The sequence below is a fragment of the Peromyscus californicus genome, unplaced genomic scaffold (assembly GCF_007827085.1).
Source record: "Peromyscus californicus insignis strain IS unplaced genomic scaffold, ASM782708v3 Scaffold_12__1_contigs__length_115047231, whole genome shotgun sequence".
In the NCBI taxonomy this organism is placed as follows: Eukaryota; Metazoa; Chordata; class Mammalia; order Rodentia; family Cricetidae; genus Peromyscus; species Peromyscus californicus.
In genome coordinates, this window is record NW_026294413.1 from 72,125,227 (window position 1) to 72,143,485 (window position 18,259).

Sequence of the window (18,259 nt, forward strand, 5' to 3'; positions counted from 1 at the left end):
CTTTTAAAAATAAGATTTACTTTTTATTTTACGTGTATGAGTGTTTATGAGTGTCTTGTCTGTACACATGTATGTGTACCATAGGTGTTCCTGCCAACGGAGGAGGCTGGAAGAAGGTGCCAGATGTACTGGAACTGGAGTTACAGATGGTTGTGAGCCACCCTGTGGGTGATGGAACTGAACCCCGGTCCTCTGGAAGAGCAGTCGAACCATCTCTCCAGCCCCCATGGGACCCTTTTTGGCAGCAGGAAGATGAGGAGTTTGGCTTTACTTTGCTTGCATCCTTTGTTCTTCTGCCATCGAAGTCAATCGTGCTCACAGATCTGACCACTCAGCATCTGACCCCACAGCAGTAAGTATCAATATTAACAATACCTCTCAGACTTGCCCTGCATGCTAGCCACTGCTGCCTAGCCACTTTGAATTCACGTGATTCTGGGGTTTTTTGGATGCATCTTTGTATGGATGTTTCCTACTTACTTCCCTAGGTTGAGAGGGATTTCTACCAGAGCGTATTTCTGTCATGGCAGACATCTTTTCTTTCCTCTCATATAAATGATCATTAGCAAGGGGGCTTCCTAATGCTTCTGTGTCTCCATGGCTATCCGAAGCTTATTGGATTGAATGACCTCATTGCTAGGAAAGTTGGCTCACCCTAGCTCCACTATTAAGTTCATTTATTTACTGGATTCCACTTCTGTTCCTTAGATCCAGGTTTCCAGACTCCTGAAAGCCATGTGCAGTGATGGGCAGTTCTCGCCTGGACATCCCTTCTCCCTCGTCACCCTCGGCAACAGAAATCTTGAGTGACTAACCAGTCTTTTTCTCTAATTTTTCCACTCCCCCTCCTCATTTTTTTGAAAGGTTCTACATTTTATTACTGGACAAACCACTCTCCCAATTTAAACAGGACCAAGTCTCCAGGTTAAAAACGCTGAACTCCATCCATGACTCAGTACAAACACCCAGTCTTGCCATTGTGTGAATCCAGCTTTGTTCTCCTCCAGTGTCTTCTCTTAGAGTTGTACCTGATTTTGTTACCAGTTTTCATTCGAATCCACCGAGGAACAGGATGATTTTGCTTTTGATTCATGGCCAGGAATCGCTTGATTCTGGAAGTCTTGTGTGGCGAGAAGTTGAGTCTCCCCGGCCCCGCCCCCATCCTTTGACTTTCAAGTAGTAATGTGTCAGGTTTCCACCAGCCTGGGCTTTTGGCCTTACTATCAGATTAGACCTCAGTTTTGGCTTTTAGGAAGCTGAAAGGTCATATGCCTCTCCTATTGTTCCTGGCATTCCGAAATGTACTGTGATCAAATGGGTTGTTCCTGTCAAGCCCTACAGAGCTGCCAGGAAGAAGAATCAGGCAAGTCCTCGCATTTACTGTAGCTCATCTTTCTCTGTCCCACCAGCCAGCTCCCAAATCCTGACACAGAGACTTCTTATTAGTTATGGAAGCTTGACCTTAGCTTAGGCTTGTTTTTAACTAGCTCTTTTAACTTAAATCAACCCATTTCTACTAATCTATGTGCAGCCACCCGGCTTGTTACACGCCCCCCCTCCCCGCATGTCTTGCTTGTTCCCATCCCTCGCGTCTCCACCTTCTTCTTCCCAGCATCCTCTCTGCCCCCAAAATCCTGCCTAGCTATTAGTTGTTCAGCATTTTATTAAAAACCAATCCGAGTGACACATCTTCACAGTGTACAAAATGGTTATTCCACAACAATTTACTACCGATACCAAGGTGGTCCCAAACATGGGTGCACATCTTCCATGTATCTGTGAGAGAAAAATTTTCCTATTAACTTATAAAATGTTGAAAGTGCACCCTGGCATGATGGCTCATACCGGTAATCCCAGAATTTTGGAGGCTGGGGTGAGATTGCCAGGGGTCCCAGGCCAGCCTGGGCTGCATAGTGAGTTCCAGGCCAGCCTGAACTACGCGCAGAGTGAGATCCTGTCTCAAATAAACAAACAAAAAGAAATTAGAAATGTTAAAATTCTATGTTGTTGGTATTTTGGCTCTTTTGGTGGGGGGGGGGGGCCTACCGCCCAGCTCCCAAATAAATCACACAGGGAGGCTTATTCTTACTTATGAATGCCTGGCCTTAGCTTGGCTTAGTTTCTAGTCAGCTTAACTTTAAATTATCCTGTCTACCTTTTGCCTCTGGGCTTTTCCTGTTCTCTTACTTCTGTAAGTCTTACTCTTACTCCGTGGCTGGCTGTGTGGTTGGGTGGTTGGCCCCGGAGGCCTCCTTCTTCTCTGGCTCCTTTTTTTTCTTCTCTGCTCCCAGATTTCTCCCTCTCTATATTTTCTCTGTGTGCCAGCCCCGCCTATCCTTTCTCCTGCTTTACTATTGGCCGTTCAGCTTTTTATTAGACCATCAGATGTTTTAGACAGGCACAGTAACACAACTTCACAGAGGTAAACAAATGCAGCATAAACAAAAGTAACACACCTTAAAAGAACATTCTACAATACAAGTATGCCTGTATATTTATTATAAAAATTTTAATAATTAATAACTGCAAAAGCTTACACTGGTGTCTATAAAATGATTATTAAATTTCTTCTACATAGTTAAAAAGCAGGAAAATTAGCTGACAGGCAAGATGTGTATTAGGAAGCTGAGCACTGTGGCAAAGACCTTTAATCCCAGCATTCAGGCGGCAGAGACAGGCAGATCTCTGAATTTGAGGCCAGCCTGGTCTACAAAGCGAGTTCCAGTATAGTCAGGGCTACACTGAGAAACCCTGTTTCGAGGAGAGGAGCGTGGTAATGGGAGAAATTAAGTATCAGGAGAAGCTGCATGAGCTGGAGAATCTTAGAAGAACTGTATTTATTTGCAATTTAGTAATATAATAAAAATATTATCTAACAAATAATACAAATCAAAAGAATATAAATTAAACTATAGTCTACCTGTGATTTAATTATGCAATACTCATAGGAATTTATTGCTGTATTAACAATCATCATGTAAATAAAAACATCCCTAAAAACTGTCTCTTGGAGCCATGCGGTGGTGGCGCACGCCTTTAATCCCAGCACTCGGGAGGCAGAGCCAGGCGGATCTCTTTGAGTTCAAGGCCAGCCTGGGCTACAGAATGAGTTCCAGGAAAGGTGCAAAGCTACACAGAGAAATCCTGTCTTGAAAAACAAGACAAAACAAAACTATCTCTTGGAAGGTTCCAGGAAGAATAAAGTATAACTTTATGACACAGTGAAGTACACACAAATCCCAAGTCCATAGTTTTCACACAGTAAACATATTCAGATGACAACAGAGCTTTCCCCACCCTCTCGGAAAGCACCCATGCTTCCTGTTCTTCCCCAAGGGGTGGCAACACAAATTTCTTGAAAACTGTTTTGTTCGTGTTTTGAGATAGGGTCTCACTTTGTAGATCAAGTTATTCATTCTGGAACTCACGTGTAGCCCAGGCTAGCCTTGACCTCTCAGCTGCTTCTGAGCTCCTCCTGCCTTTGACTCTGAGTACTGGAATTAAAGGGATGAGCTACTCTGCCCACTTTTAAGCAGGCCCCCTTTCCTTCCCCATACGTGTTCTCATCCTCCTCCTTTTTCTCCCTGCACCCCATCAAACCCACAGCTTCCTTCTGTGTAGCCAAAGACTCTGCCATTGAGCCTGCTTTTGAACTTCTTTTCTTGTTTTTAAAGATTCATTTTTATTTATTATGTAAACAGTGTTCTTTCTGCAAGTCTGCTGTATGCCAGAAGAGGGCATCAGATCTCATTATAGATGGTTGTCAGCCACCATGTGGTTGCTGGGAATTGAACTCAGGACCTCTGGAAGAGCAGACAGTGCTCTTAACCTCTGAGCCGTCTCTCCAGCCCTGAACTTCTTTTTTATTTTTTATTTTTTTGAGACACGGTTTCTCTGTGTATCTCTGGCTGGCCTCAAACTCACTCTATAGACCAGGCTGGCCTTGAACTCAGAGATCTGCCTGCCTTTGCCTCCCAAGTGCTGGGATTAAAGGGATGTGCCACCACTTTCTGGCAGAACTTCTAGGATTTTGTATTACTTAGGGAGTTGAAGTGGGCTTTTCTTTTTTCTTTTTCTTCCTCCTCCTCTTCCTCCTCCTCCTCCTCCTCCTCCTCTTCCTCCTCCTCCTCCTCTTCTTCCTCCTCCTCCTCCTCCTCCTCCTCCTCCTCCTCTTCTTCATCTTCAAGATTTACTTATTATGTAAACAGTGTTATGACTGCAGGCCAGAAGAGGGCACCAGATCTCATTACAGATGGTTGTGAGCCACCATGTGGTTGCTAGGAATTGAATTCAGGACCTCTGGAAGAACAGCCAATGCTCTTAACCTCTGAGCCATCTCTCCAGCCTGGGAGCTGGTCTTTTCAGAAAGCAAAAACAACTAGAAATCGGTTTCATTTGGGAAGAAGCACTAAAGGTGTAATTTTAGTTACTTCAAATTTTTGTGGGGAAGATGTTTATCTCCAAACCACTAACAGCCACCAGAACTCACCAGCAGTGCGACTGGAATGGCTCAGCCTGACAACTGAGTTCAGTCTTTGGGACACACACCGTGGCAGGGGAGAACCAACTGTAACTTGTCTCCTGACCTCCACATGTGCGCGTGGTAGGCCCCTACCACCCCATACCCAAGAAGCTTTTAAGACACTTCACAAATAAAAAATACAAAAAACTGTGAAAAAAATAAATAAATTCAGGTGCCTCTCAGTGTTTGCCTTTCTATGCATCTCAGTTAAAAATTATTTATTTAGAATAAATATATAATGGGCTGAGGAATGTATGTAACTCAGTGGTAGAATGCTTGTTGAGCGTGTACGAGTCTCTAGGTTCAATTCCCAGTAACACACACACACACACACACACACACACACACACACACACACAAAGTAAATGCATCCATGTCGAGCATGGTGACCAGAGGAGTTCTGAATTATGAATTATGATTTTGAGTAAGAGTTTATATATTTTTTGAGTGTTGAGTCACAACAGGATGGCAGTGTTCTATCCTCAGGAAGTGGTGTTTTTACTCAGTTGTCTGCTCTTTGGTTACAGTGTGTGTTTGCTGTGTCTCTCTTTTCCAGCCTCACAAGGGCCCACTCAGCCACTTACCGGTGTACTCTCCCTGCTGTAGCTCCCCTCCTTAATACTTTCACTCAGACAGTAACCGGGGATTGAATGCAGGTTTTCACACAGCAGGTAGCACGATGCCACTGAGCTACATCCCCAGGCTGGCCTCAAACTCACAGAGATCTGTCTGCCTCTTCCTCTTGAGTGCTGGGGTTAAAAGCATGTGCCATCACTGCCTGACCTTAAATTTTATTTCTAAAGCATCCTACAATGCTTTAGATTTTGTTTGTTTGTTTGTTGATAGGTAGGATCATTCCTGTTTTTGCTTTAAGAAATAGACCTGCAGAAAGGTTCAGGAGCAGCGTTCAAGGTCACTTAACAATTGAGCCAGGAGCCAGGATTATGAAATTCTGCCTGGCTCCAAATCTCCAAAGCTCCAAAGCTCATATGACTCCAGTTAGGAGCACACTAGCAGGCGGGAAATGCTCACAATGCGGCTAGTCTGGCATAAAGTGGGCATGGGACACGATGCACTTTGGGACCGAGATATAGGAAGAGAGAAGGCATGACAATGTTCAGATAATCGCCCAGGACTTTCCAGCTCTACTCTCTAGAGGGAGAAATAATGCCTGCAGTCCCAGCGACAGGGAGATGACATGCCCATACCTCAACCCCTCAGGCCCAGGCGGACTGCCAGTGTGGACAGCCAGGGAGGACAGAGGCAAGCGAGGGCCATGGCAAGGAAGGAAGCTCCGTCAGCCTCACCAGTCTGTTTCTGACAAGCAGGCTGTGGGCCACGGAAGTTTCTTAAGGTCAAGGGAAATGTGATCTGGAGAAATGGAACGAAGCTGGGACACGCCCCTTACCCTAGCCACCAGGCCAAGTGGATCCAGCAACAGCCAGCCTGGAGTCTAGGCTGGTAGCACAGTGGGCTGGAGGGGGAAGGGCAGTGAGGAGAGGGAGAAAAGGCTGAAGATCCCAGCACCCCTCATAAACAGTTTCTTGGCGGGTACAGTGGCCAGCCGGCACAGGGAACCCAGCTCGACAGCACTCCCAGGATCCATTTCTTCATATGTGAACTTTTACCTACTCCCTCTGCAACGTTTTCCTTTCTCGTCCAACTGGTACGGTAGCACGGCAATTAAGGACACCTATTTTAATGTCAAGGTTCTGCCACTAACTAGCCAATCAGACAAGCTCCTTTTAAATTATGCTTTTTTGAAATCCGTTTCTTCATCCACGAAGGAGGAGGCGGCGGCGAGTGATCCCGTCAAGTCCATCTTTAGCAGGGATTAGACGATTTGTATGGATGGCTCAAAGCGCTGGATAAATACGGTGTGGAATTTCTTTGTCTTCTTTCCTTCCAGTCTTCTGTCCCCACAGAAGTCACCTCACCGGGTCAGAGCTGGAAAAGGTCTGCCGTAGGACGGGAAACAGCACTGCCTATAAATTGCACACACCCCTCCGTTTATTTCTTCCTTTTTCATATTTCCATAAGATAGAACAGGGGAGAGACAGTCAAAGGCGTAAACCAGGAAGCCCATCCATCCCCTTGAGTTTGTTCATCCCTTTCGGGGAGCCAAGCCCCTGGCTGTCTACACTGGCAGTCCACCGGGGCCTGAGGGGTTGAGGTATGGGCATGTCATCTCCCTGTTGTCTGGACTGCAGGCGTTATTTCTCCCTCTAGAGAGTAGAGCTGGAAAGCCCTGGGCGGTTATCTGAACATGAACAAAAATATGAAGACACACTCCTTGGAGCTTGGCCCACCAAAGTGTCAGCCCCGGCTCCTCTCTGAAGAGCTTGAGGTAGAAAGGGCCCAAGAAATGAGGGGAGGAGAAGGCCCTGGTGGAGAAGGAGCGCAGCAGAGTCCAGGACTTGGCCAAAGAGTAAGAAGTCTGGAAAACTAAGAAAACTTGGGCCAAGTGCACAGGAACCAGCAGGGACTCCCCAGAGCGGCTTCCCGGGGAGGGTTGCAGGCTACTGTGTAAGAGGCATTCAGATGCTACCTGGAGTGTGTGAACGTCCCTGAGGAGAGTTCACATATGGTCAGGGACATGCTTTTGACTTTGGTGGTAGTTCTTCTGGCCATTCTTTCAGGCTGGCAGGTGGTGGGCACACTAGGGAAGGACAGATGCAAGAAGATGTGGACGTTTTTTGCAGTTTTTTAAAAATACTTGTTGGTGTGATCCATGGCTGAGTTGCATACTTGAGAGGTGGGCTGCATGTTCTAAGTGTTCAATTCTGAGATGAGGTCACATGACTGGGCATGGTGCTGACTGAGACTTCAGCCACCCACCGTGTCTGGAGCAGGAGGCAGAATCTTATTCTGGTTGGTAGCATCTCTCTTAGAGGGAGGAGTCAGGATTGAGGCTGAGGCTGCTTGGGACAGAGTGTTATGAATTATTATGTGTGTGTGTGGGACCCCCAGAGAGTATCCCATGCGTTCAGGGAAACATACTGGCATGCTGGGCAGGTGCAGCGGTGGGCTGGTTGGTGACCCACTCCATGCGGGTATGGCAGCGGGGTGGTGGGTGGACAGTCACAACCCAGACGCTACATCCATGTGGAGAGGGAGGAATGGGGAGGGGGGAATCGAGGGGTGCACACCTGTGCGAGCGGAGGGAGAGGAGAGGGAAGTTGGGCAGAGTTTTTCTTTAAGAAGAGACTTCTATGTCAGGACACAGGGCAGCCCCAAGGGGTGAGATCAGAATGTTAACACAGAGAGTAGAGACTACTCAGTTGAAGACTACTTTCCTATACTTTATTCTAGCTAATCAACCAATCTCCTTAACTTACTGGCTCCTTTTGTGGCCACTGTTTGAACTCACCACCACCCACGTACTCACATCTGCTGTGATACCATTCATTAACCAGTATCTTGACCTTGTATTCCTTGCATCATTCTGTTCCTGTTGCCTTTTACTCTTTGCTGTCTCTTTGGGTCCCCATTTCCTTGTGTAGAGAATGGAGGAAGCCCTGCGTGAAGGAAGTCCCAACTGAATGTGTATTGTTGACATGGTCACGGCCATGTCAAGGACCCCAATGCCTCAGCCACATGGGAGTGGCAAAGCCTTTTGTTGGATGAGGCTCACAGGAATGGCAATTTCAGGGGTTGACCGGTGTGTACAAAAACAATCAACTGCATCTCCACCCTCCCCAAATGTTTACACTCTGAGACTAAGGAGGCTAAGGAGTCCTACTACTGAGACTAGTTTAAATGAGAATGGCCCTCCCCAGTTCATATGTTTGAATACTTGGTTGCAAGTTGGTAGAACTATTTGGGAAGGATTAAGAGGAGTGTTGGAGGAGGTGTGTTACTGGGAGGAGGCCTTGAAGCTTCAAAAAGCCCATGACATTCCATTACCTTTCTCTCTCTGCCTCCTATTTGCAGATCAAGATGTGAGCTCTCAACTGCTCTTGCCGCCAATATTATGAATGAATAATTCATTCATATAATTCAATGAAATAATTCAATAATTCAATGAAACAGTAAGTCCAGTAAAATGCTTTCTTTTATCAGCTGCCTAGGTCTTGGTGTTTTGTCATATCAATAGAAAAGTAACTAAGACAGAAGTTGATACCAGGAATGGAGTGTTGCTGTGACAGGCCTGGCCATGATGTGTTTGGACAAATATGGAAGACTCTGGGACTTACGGAAAACAGTTGAATGTATAAGCAGAACTCAATGGGCTAGCCTAGTAGGAGCTCAATGGACTAACCTAGTAGGAGCTTGGAAGACAGTGGTGCTGAAAGTATGGTCTGTGGGGGCCTATTTTAAGAGTTTTCCAGAGGGGAACAATTTAGGAATTGGGATGGAGACCATTCTTGTGATATTTTGGCAAAGAATGTAGCCACCTTCTGCCCTTGTCCTAAGAATTTGCCTGAGCCTAAATTTAAAAACTAATAAATGAATTTTTTTTGGTAGAGGAGACTTCAAGACAGCCTAATATTGCCGCTGTTGTGTTGTTATTAGTAATCACTCTTACGCAGATCTACAATGAAAATGAGCAAGTAGGGGAAGTGTAAATACCTAGTGTACAATTTGAGGAGAAAGAGAGCACCAGCAAGTTTCATGTTGGAACTAAGGCTTGTGCTGAAAGAGACAAAAAGATTAAAGAGAGGCTTGAAGCAAGATGGAATGAAGGGAGGGTGCCCTCAGGCAAGACACCCTTCAAGCTAGGCTTCCAACTTGTAAAAGGGAAAGGTCTGAGGAATCTTCTGCTCCTAAAAAGCAATGACACATCAAAGCTTATGATTCAAGGAGGGGGTCAGTCTCCAATCTGAGTAGGAAGCCAGACGCAACAGAATCATTCATCTGGTTATAGCCTTAGTCAGGAAGAATAGATGAGTAAGGGATGGTAGAATATTCCTTTGTTTTTAAGGAGAGCTGCTGAGGCCAGGCATTTGTCAGAAGAGTCCTCAAGTAGAGGGCACTGAGTGAATCTGTGAGAGTAAAGCCTGGATTTTGTCGGCAAGCCTGATGTTGGAGATGCCAGATCAGATCCTTGAGACACCTATCTGCCAAGGAGAGCTGCAGACAGAGAGTGGGACCAGCCGAAGAAGGAGAAGTGTGTTGTAGGAAACAAAGCAGGAAGGATGGAGCCATTTGGTCGTTTGATAGTAGATGTAGAACTATAGGACTTGGAATTTGCTCTGCTGGGTTTCAGTCTTGCTTTGGTTCAGTATTTCCTCACTGTACCCCTAGTCCCTCCTTTTAGAGTGGTAATGTATATTCTGTGACATTGTCTGTTGGAAGTATGTGATGTGACTTTTTGATTTTGCAGGGGGCTACAACTAAGAGATTTCCTTGAGTCTCAGAAGAAACTGTGGACTTTTAAACTGTGTTGAAACTGTAAAAGACTATGGAGACTTCTGAAACTGGACTAAGTGCATTTTACATTATGATATTACCACTTACTGGCTTGCTCCTCATGGCTTACTCAGCTTGCTTTCTTATGGAATCCAGGACCACCAGCCCAGGGGTGGCCCCACCCACAATGGGCTGGGCCCTCCTCCACCAGTCACTAATCAAGAAAATGCCCTACAGGCTTGTTTTAGGGCATTTTCTAAACTGAGGTTCTCTCCTCTCAGATGACTCTAGCTTGTATCAAGTATGCATAGAAACTAGCCAGCCTAGGAGGGGTATCACCACCCAGATAAGATTCCAACTTGAGAAAACTTAGTGGAATTGTTTGGGAAGGATTAGCAAGGGTGACTGTGGTGGTTTGAATTGATGATGGTGCCCATAGGCTTGTGTATTTGAATGCTTGGTCCCTTGTTAGTCAAACTGTTTGGGAAGGAGTAGAAGGTGTGGCCTGCTTGGAGTAGGCGTGTCACTGCTGGTGAGCTTTAAGGTTTCAAAAGCCCATTTCAGGCCCGGTGTCTTTCTCACTGCCTGCTGCCTCAGAGCAGAATGTAAAGCTCTCAGCTACTGCTGGAGCACCATGCTTGTCTGCTTCCCACTGTAATGATCATGGACTAACCCTCTAGAACTGTAACCAAGCAATCAAACCAAGAAAACTCTTTTATAAGGGTTATCTCGGTCATGCTGTCTCTTCAAAGACAGAAATCGGTATCAGGGACTTGGGTATTGCTGTGACAGGCCTGACCATGGTTGTTTGGAGAAATATGGAAGACTTTGGGACTTTGGACTAGAAAAGCGGTTAAACACTTTAAGTGGGTGTACTGGCTGGTTTTGTGTGTCAACTTGACACAAGCTAGAGTCATCAGAGAGGAAGGAGCTTCAGTTGAGGAAATGCCTTCATGAGATCCAGCTGTAAGGCATTTTCTCAATTAGTGATCAACAAGGGAGGGCCCAGCCCATGGTGGTTGGTACCATCCCTGGGCTGGTGGTCGTGGGTCCTATAAGAAAGCAGGCTGAGGGCTGGAGAGATGGCTCAGAGGTTAAGAGCACTGGCAGCTCTTCCAGAGGTCCTGAGTTCAATTCCCAGCAACCACATGGTGGCTCACAACCATCTGTAATGAGATCTAGCACCCTCTTCTGTATACATAATAAATAAATAAATCTTTAAAAAAAAAAAAAAAAAAAAAAAGAAAGCAGGCTGAGGAAGCCATGTGAAGCAAGCTGGTAAGCAGCATCCCTCCATGACTTCTGCATCAGCTCTTGCCTCCAGGATCCTGCCCTGTTTGAGTTCCTATCCCTACTTCCTTCAGTGATAAACAGCAATGTGGAAACATAAGCCAAATAAACCCTTTCCTTCCCAACTTGCTTTTTGGTCATGGTGTTTCATGGCAGCAACAGAAATCCTAACTAAGACAGTGGGGCTTAATGGGTGTGGTAGTTTAAAAGAAAATGGCCCCCATAGGATTGGCGCTATTAGGAGGTGTGGCTTTGTTGCAGGAAGTGTGTCACTGTGGGGGTGGGCTTTGAGGTCTTCTGTGCTCAAGCTACACCCAGGATGGCATATAGTTCACTTCCTGTTGCCTGCAGGTCGAGATGTAGACCTCACAGCTTCTTCTCCAGCACTGTGTCTGCCTGTATGCCACTGTGTTTCCCACCATGCTGATAATGAACTAAACCTCTGAACTATAAGCCAGCCCCACTTAAATGTTTTCCTTTATAAGAGTTGTCATGGTCATGGTGGGGGGCTGGGGAGATGGCTCAGGAGTTAAGAGCACTGCCTGCTCTTCCAGAGGTCCTGAGTTCAATTCCCAGCAACCACATGGTGGCTCACAACCATCTGTAATGAGATCTGGTGCCCTCTTCTGGCATGCAGGCATACATGCAAGCAGAATACTGTATATGTAATAAATAAATAAATCTTAGAAAAAAAAAAGAGTTGTCATGGTCATGGTGTCTCTGCACAGCAATAGAAACCCTAAGATACTGGGCCATCTGAGTAGGAGCATAGAAGACAGTGGTGTGGAGGGTGATTTGGGCTATAGAGACTTTTCTCTAGAAGTTTCAGAGGGCAAGAATCTTAGTAAGTGGCCTACAGACCATTCTTGTGATATTTTGGTAAAGAATGTAGCTGATTTCTGCCCTTGACCAAAAAATTTGTTGGAGGCTAAATTGAAGAGTTTGGATTGATGCCCTTGGCAGAGGAGAACCCAGTATGGGCTATGTCACATGGTTATTAGTGATCGCTCTACGCAAATCTACAATGAAAAAGAACACGCAGGGCGAAAAGAAATACAAAATGCGCAGTTTGAGGAGAAAAGAGGCAGGTACCAGGAAATGTAATGTTGGGGCCAAAGCTTGTGCAGAAAGAGATGAGAAGTTTAAAGAAAGTTCTGATTCAAAATGGAATAAAGGAAGCCGGGCGGTGGTGGCGCACGCCTTTAATCCCAGCACTCGGGAGGCAGAGCCAGGCGGATCTCTGTGAGTTCGAGGCCAGCCTGGGCTACCAAGTGAATCCCAGGAAAGGCGCAAAGCTGCACAGAGAAACCCTGTCTCGAAAAACCAAAAAAAAAAAAAAAAACAAAAAAAAATGGAATAAAGGGAGTAACACCCTCAGGACAAGGCACCACCCAGATAATCAGCCCGTGAAAGGAATAAACCAGTGGGATTTCCTCAGCCTAGAAAGCATCAACAACTGAACGCTTGTGCAAATGCAAGTCAAGGACAGGGCCAAGTTTTAACCCCAACAGGCAGAAGAAATTGGCAGCTTGGCCATGTGGTTCTGGATCTAGAGTCAAGAAAGGTAAAAGGGATTGTGGACTCCTCCTCCGTGGCTAAAGCAAGCTGCTGAGGCCAGGCAGGTGGCAGGGGAATCTCTGATTGGAGACCCAGAGAGGCCATTTCGTGAAGCTGTGAAGGTGAATCCTGGACTACACTTGAGACCCCAAGATGCTGGAGATGCCAGAGCCATGGGGGACCTGCCAAGGACAGCTGCATTCAGGATGCGGCACAGGCTCAAGAGAGAGAAGTGCGCCGCAGTCAACAAAGCTGAGAGGAGTGGGAGACTGAACAAGACCGAGCAATTCATCTAAGACAGACTTTGGAGTTTGACCTGTGGGTTTCAGTCCCACTTTGGTCCGGTATTTCCTCACTATGCCCCCTTTCTCTTTTCTCCCCTTTGGAATGGTAATATATATTCTGTGCCATTGTATGTTGGAAGAATGTGACCTGCTTTTTTATTTTACAAGAGTTTACAGTAAAGAAATTACCTTAAGAGACTTTGGACTTTTAAACAGTTTTGAGACTGTTAAAGACCATGGTGACTTTTAAAGTTGGACTGAATGCATTTTTTGCATTGTGATATAGCTATAAGGCTATGGGGGCCAAGTAGTGGAACGTGCTCATATGTTTGAATGCTTAGTCCCTAGTAAATGGAACTGTTTGGAAAGGATTGGAAGTTGGGGCCTTGTTGGAGTAGGTGTGTTACTGGGGGTGGGCTTTGAGGTTTCAAAAGTCCATACCAGGCCCAGTGTCTTTCTACTGCCTACAGATCAGGGTATAAAATCCTTAGCTACTGGACCAGACATGGTGGCATACACCCTTAATCCTAGCACTTTTGGAGGCAGAGACAGGTAGATCTCTGTGAGTTCAGGGCAGCCTGTTCTAAATAGTGAGTTCCAGGACAATCAGAGCTATATAGAGAGACCCTTTTTTTGAAAAAAAAAAAAAAAGCCTTCAGCCACTGCTCCAGGGTCATGCCTGTCTGCTTCTCACCATGATGGTCATGGGCTAACCCTCTAAAACCATAGCCAAGCAATTCCCTCGATGAAATGCTTTCCTATGTAAGAGTTATCTTGGTCATAATGTCTCTTCACAGCAACAAAAGAATAAGACGGTGACCTTGCTGTAGGAGATATATCACTAGGCATTGAGGTTTCAAAAAGCCCACTCTATTCCCTGCTAGCTCACACTCTGTCTGCCTCCTACTTTTGGATCAAGATGTGAGCTCTTAGCTATCCTGCTGCCATGCCTCCTCTCCAACATCATGGACTTTAATCCTCTGAAACAGTAAGCCCAGTTAAATGCTTTTTTAAAAATAAGTTGCCTTGGTCATGGTGTTTTATCGTAGCAATAAAAAAGTAATTTAAGACACCCTTCCCCTGTGCTGTACATAAGAAACAGGCTGGGGTTCCAGGTTGCTGCAGCAGTTGATGTGACTCCATCACAGTGCACACGACCCACATGACCCCAACCTTTCTGTAGGTGTGTCTGTCCTTCCTTCATTCCCTCACTGTCCCTTGTCAGGGTTTTAGACCCAAGCTGGGCAGGATGAGACACCCTTGGACTCCCTGTGTCCTAACTCTGTGTTTCACCTCCCCATCTCCATTTTTGTCTTAGTTTTTTCCTATCCTCTGCATCACTGTTCTCTCTTCCATTCTCTCTCTCTCTCTCTCTCTCTCTCTCTCTCTCTCTCTCTCTCTCTCTCTCTCGTGTCCTCGTGCCCTAAAGATGTCCCTCTTGTGTCCACTTTATTACTGACCTGACTGTGACTCATCTGGTATGAACCTATCCTTCTCTGTCTTCCCTTCTTACTTGTCTCATTGCCGACCCTCCTCCCTTTCAGTCCTTGTGCCGTGACTGGGTCAGGGGGCTGGGGATACATCCAGCTTAGCTGAACTGGCTGTCCCTCTGAGGCCTTTGCCTGTTGCCTAATTCCTTAAAGACAGGCATGAGCTACACTGCCTCTTACCAGGTGCAGGCTGGGGAGCAACCTGTATATCAGGAAATGAACCAGCTTCAAGCCTCTCTATTTACATGTACCAAATAAGTGGATGCCTATGGAGCTAATGGGCCTGCCTAAACATACTCAGCAATAAGGAATCCTGAATCCTCACATTCAGAACTATACTGTATTTGGCCTCTGGCCACATGGTTTTAGTGAGTCCTTTAAAACATGACACAGGCGTCGACTCGACTGAATTTCAGAGAGAGTTGGCATTCATTAATCTTCTTTTACGTGTACCTCCGGCTCATTATCTAGTGACGAGCCAATCCTGGTGGCGTTAAGGATTGCTTCTTCTCTGAGTTGTACAGACAGAGTCATCCAGAAAGTTAGTTCGCACAACTTCTTGTCATCCAGGTACCCTGTTTGTCTCCAGGAGGACTCAGAGGAAGCAAGATGTTGTGGAATAATCTTTTTTGTACACTGTGTCTTTGCCAAGGTGCCTGCTGATTGGTTTGATAAAGAGCTGAATGGCCAATAGCTAGGCAGGAAGAGGTTAGGTGGGACTTCCGAGCAGAGAGAAAAGAAGAGGAGATGAATCTAGGTGCGAGAGAGATGCCAGAAGGGATGGAGAGGAAGCAGGAGGTGCAAGATGGAAAAGAGGTAAAAATGCAGATTAATATTAATGGGTTAATTTAAGTTGTAAGAGCTAGTTGTGGATTCTGTATGAAAGCTATAGGCTGAGTTTTCATAGTTAATAAGTCTTTGTGTCATGTTTTTTGTGAGCTGGTGGCCCAAAGGAAATCCTGTCTACAGTAATAGACAGGGATAATCATCAGTCACCATGCCAGAAGTCCCTTCCCCAATGGCTCAGTTATTCCAAGATTCATTTCTCCAAGCCTCTCCAGGTCCAGGGACTGATCGAGGCCACCTTCCTTTACCTAGAGATGGCTCCTAGCCCCTCCCGTTCTTTCTCTGGCCTTCCCTATTTTATAGAAAGTTACAGAGCTTAAACATTACCCAAGTGTTTACATTTGACATGCTATCAACATGTGGCCTCAACCCTTCCCTCATTTTGTACTTCCTGCTTCTGTGATGGTCACAGCTTGTGTTTGTGCTGCTTTGGAAGCTCTGGAGAGCTTCAAATGTGATGCTCAGCGCTAAGAAGCATCCCTATCAGGATAGGAACACCCAGAAAAGAGGTGAATGATAGTTGTTTTTTTCTTTTTCCAGAATTCACATGTAAACACATGATCTCAAAGTCTTCGGTTCAGGTCCTCCCCCCACCCCCCCCGCCCCCGCAGTGAACACATTATAAAGAGCAGCTGCTTTGTGCCAATATGTATCAGTGAATAAGACATAAATCCCAATCTTTGCAGAGCTTACATCAATCACATTGGGGAAAGACTGAAAACACATATAACTTCACTCAAAGGGATAACAGCTGAGCAGAAAGGCAGAACAGGATAGGGTAGCCGGAGACTTTTGAGTAGATCACTGAGGTAGGGGACTTGGTGATTGACGGGGTGTTCCGAGCTGAGAGAACAGCACTGCGAAGCCCTGAAAGCACACAGAGGGCTGGGGTGCTGGAGGAACAGCAGGGTGAGCAGTGTGACTGGGCTGAGTGCATAGGGCATGCAGTGAGCCAGACATGGGAAACTGTAGGGACCCCAAGAGAGGCTGAGGCTTCATTCTGAGGTGTAAAGGGCCTGTTTTAAAGGACACCTAACGTATGTGGATCACAACTGTAGACAAATCACATGAACCATGTTGATTGTGAAGTTTGTGTTTTGGTCTAGAAATTAGGATTATTTTTTAAAAATATGCTTTGGTAAACTCTTTGAGTATGTTAGGCATGCATACAACGTATGTCAGCCATACTCACTCTCCATCTATCTCCCGGCAGACATTGGGGTTTGGGGCAAGGAAGGTGAGGATGTTTCGAGAGCAGGGAGAGAGGTCACTTTCGGTAGACCGCACAGCTGTGGTGGGTAAGGATGGATTTCTGTCAGAACAAGCGGTGTCGGGAAAGGACAAGGCCACTAGATGGCAAGACAGCACTGAAGGACAAGTTCACACAGGCCTCCACTGTGTTTTCTCTGGGGAGGTTTGGCCCTGGGGAGAGAGGGCCGCCGCCGTTCACTTCTTTGTTGAGGTGTCAGAACTTCTGGATAGAGTATTATGTCATGCTGCTGTAAATACACAGGCACAGGCAGACATGTGCGCGTGCGCGAGCACACACACACACACACACACACACACACACGCATACACACACACAAGAATACATAAACAGAATCCACATTTTGGTTTTCATACTTATTTATTGGGGGGCGGGGGGGGGGGAAGAAGAAGGATGGAGACAGAGCTATGGGGTGATGAGGTCGGAGGACAAGTTGCAGCAGTCGGTTCTCTCATTCCACCATATGGGTACCAGGGACTGAGCTCAGGTTGCCAGGCTTGGTGACAAATGCGTTTGCCCACTGAGCCCTCTCCTCGGTCCCAGAACCCATGTGTTAAAGGAGGCCATGGACCAAGTTCGTATTAGCTCGGTCCAGTCCTGCCCCTGGAAGTCCAGGCTCGGGTGGGAGGAGGGGGCGGCGGGAGGCTGTAAGCTCATTAAAATTCTTAGCTTGGAGTCCTTTGCGACTTCCATTCTCCCGAAGTGTGATGCTTCCAAACCGTGATCTGAACCGCCGCTGTTTTCCTGTCACGGTTCTCCTACTTGCTCCTGACTCTGCTATTCTGGGCTTTCCAGAAGGCTGCCTTCCTACTGGGTGTAAATGAGATAAACAAGGCTCCACTGTCGCAGCCCAAAGGGACAAGGCAAGTCTGCACACAAACGTTGAAGTAGGAAAGTAGAAACCTACGGTCTATACAATTCAGGTCGAAACCCTTGTCCGGTATTTGGCTTTGATTTTGTTAGCCTACGTTAACCAGCCAGATTGCAAGATTGGCTTCGTTTTGCATTTGGTAGGATGATTTTACCACTTTATGTTCATTGCTTTCAAGGCAAAAGGGGGAAAAGATGAGGGAAGGAGGGTAAGGGGAGGAAGGAAAGAAGGCAGAGCATAAGACCGCGGGAGGAAGAAAGCCTCACCCTGACCTGCGGGGTTACTAGTCACTGCTGTCCTGCCCAACTTCTCCCCTTGGTCGCTCTCTCTCTCTCTCTCTCTCTCTCTCTCTCTGTGTGTGTGTGTGTGTGTGTGTGTGTGTGTGTGTTGTTAAAGTTAGTGTGGGTGTTAAGAAAATTCCAGCAGTGCCTGTGGATCACTGCCTGTGTTCCCCACAGGACAACAGCTGCTGCTTCCTCTAGCCTTCAGCGGGAGGGAGCAAGGGGGTGGGGAGAGAGAGGCTGGGCTTGGGTGAGTGCCTACCCTTCAGAGCCAAGCCTTTCTTCCGGAGTTCCACACAGCCTCTAGATACCAAATGGAAAGCCCATGGGAGAGTGTTTCCCTCCAGACAGGAGCAGATCCAAGTTCTGTCAGCCTGATGTAGATCTTGGATAAATAAGGGTAATAGGCTCATTTTTATATTTGGAGAAAGTGAAACATGCTGCAAAGTCAGGGTCAGCTGTGGGACTCTTTTCAGGTCTTTGGATTCCCATGACC

The 18,259-nt window shown here is 46.4% G+C and overlaps 1 protein-coding gene and 1 pseudogene across 4 annotated transcripts in view; one reads left to right on the top strand and one right to left on the bottom strand.

The window, feature by feature from the left end:
• Rnase13 (ribonuclease A family member 13 (inactive)) overlaps window positions 1–18,259 on the top strand; it is a 55,415-nt gene that overhangs the window by 29,867 nt on the left and 7,289 nt on the right. For all 4 annotated transcript variants that reach the window (XM_052733356.1, XM_052733355.1, XM_052733353.1 and 1 more), the window contains exon 2: window positions 85–352. The gene's annotated coding sequence lies outside the window, so the exon portion shown is untranslated. The remainder of the gene's footprint in view (window positions 1–84; window positions 353–18,259) is intronic.
• LOC128106951 (uncharacterized) lies at window positions 6,660–8,448 on the bottom strand (annotated as a pseudogene).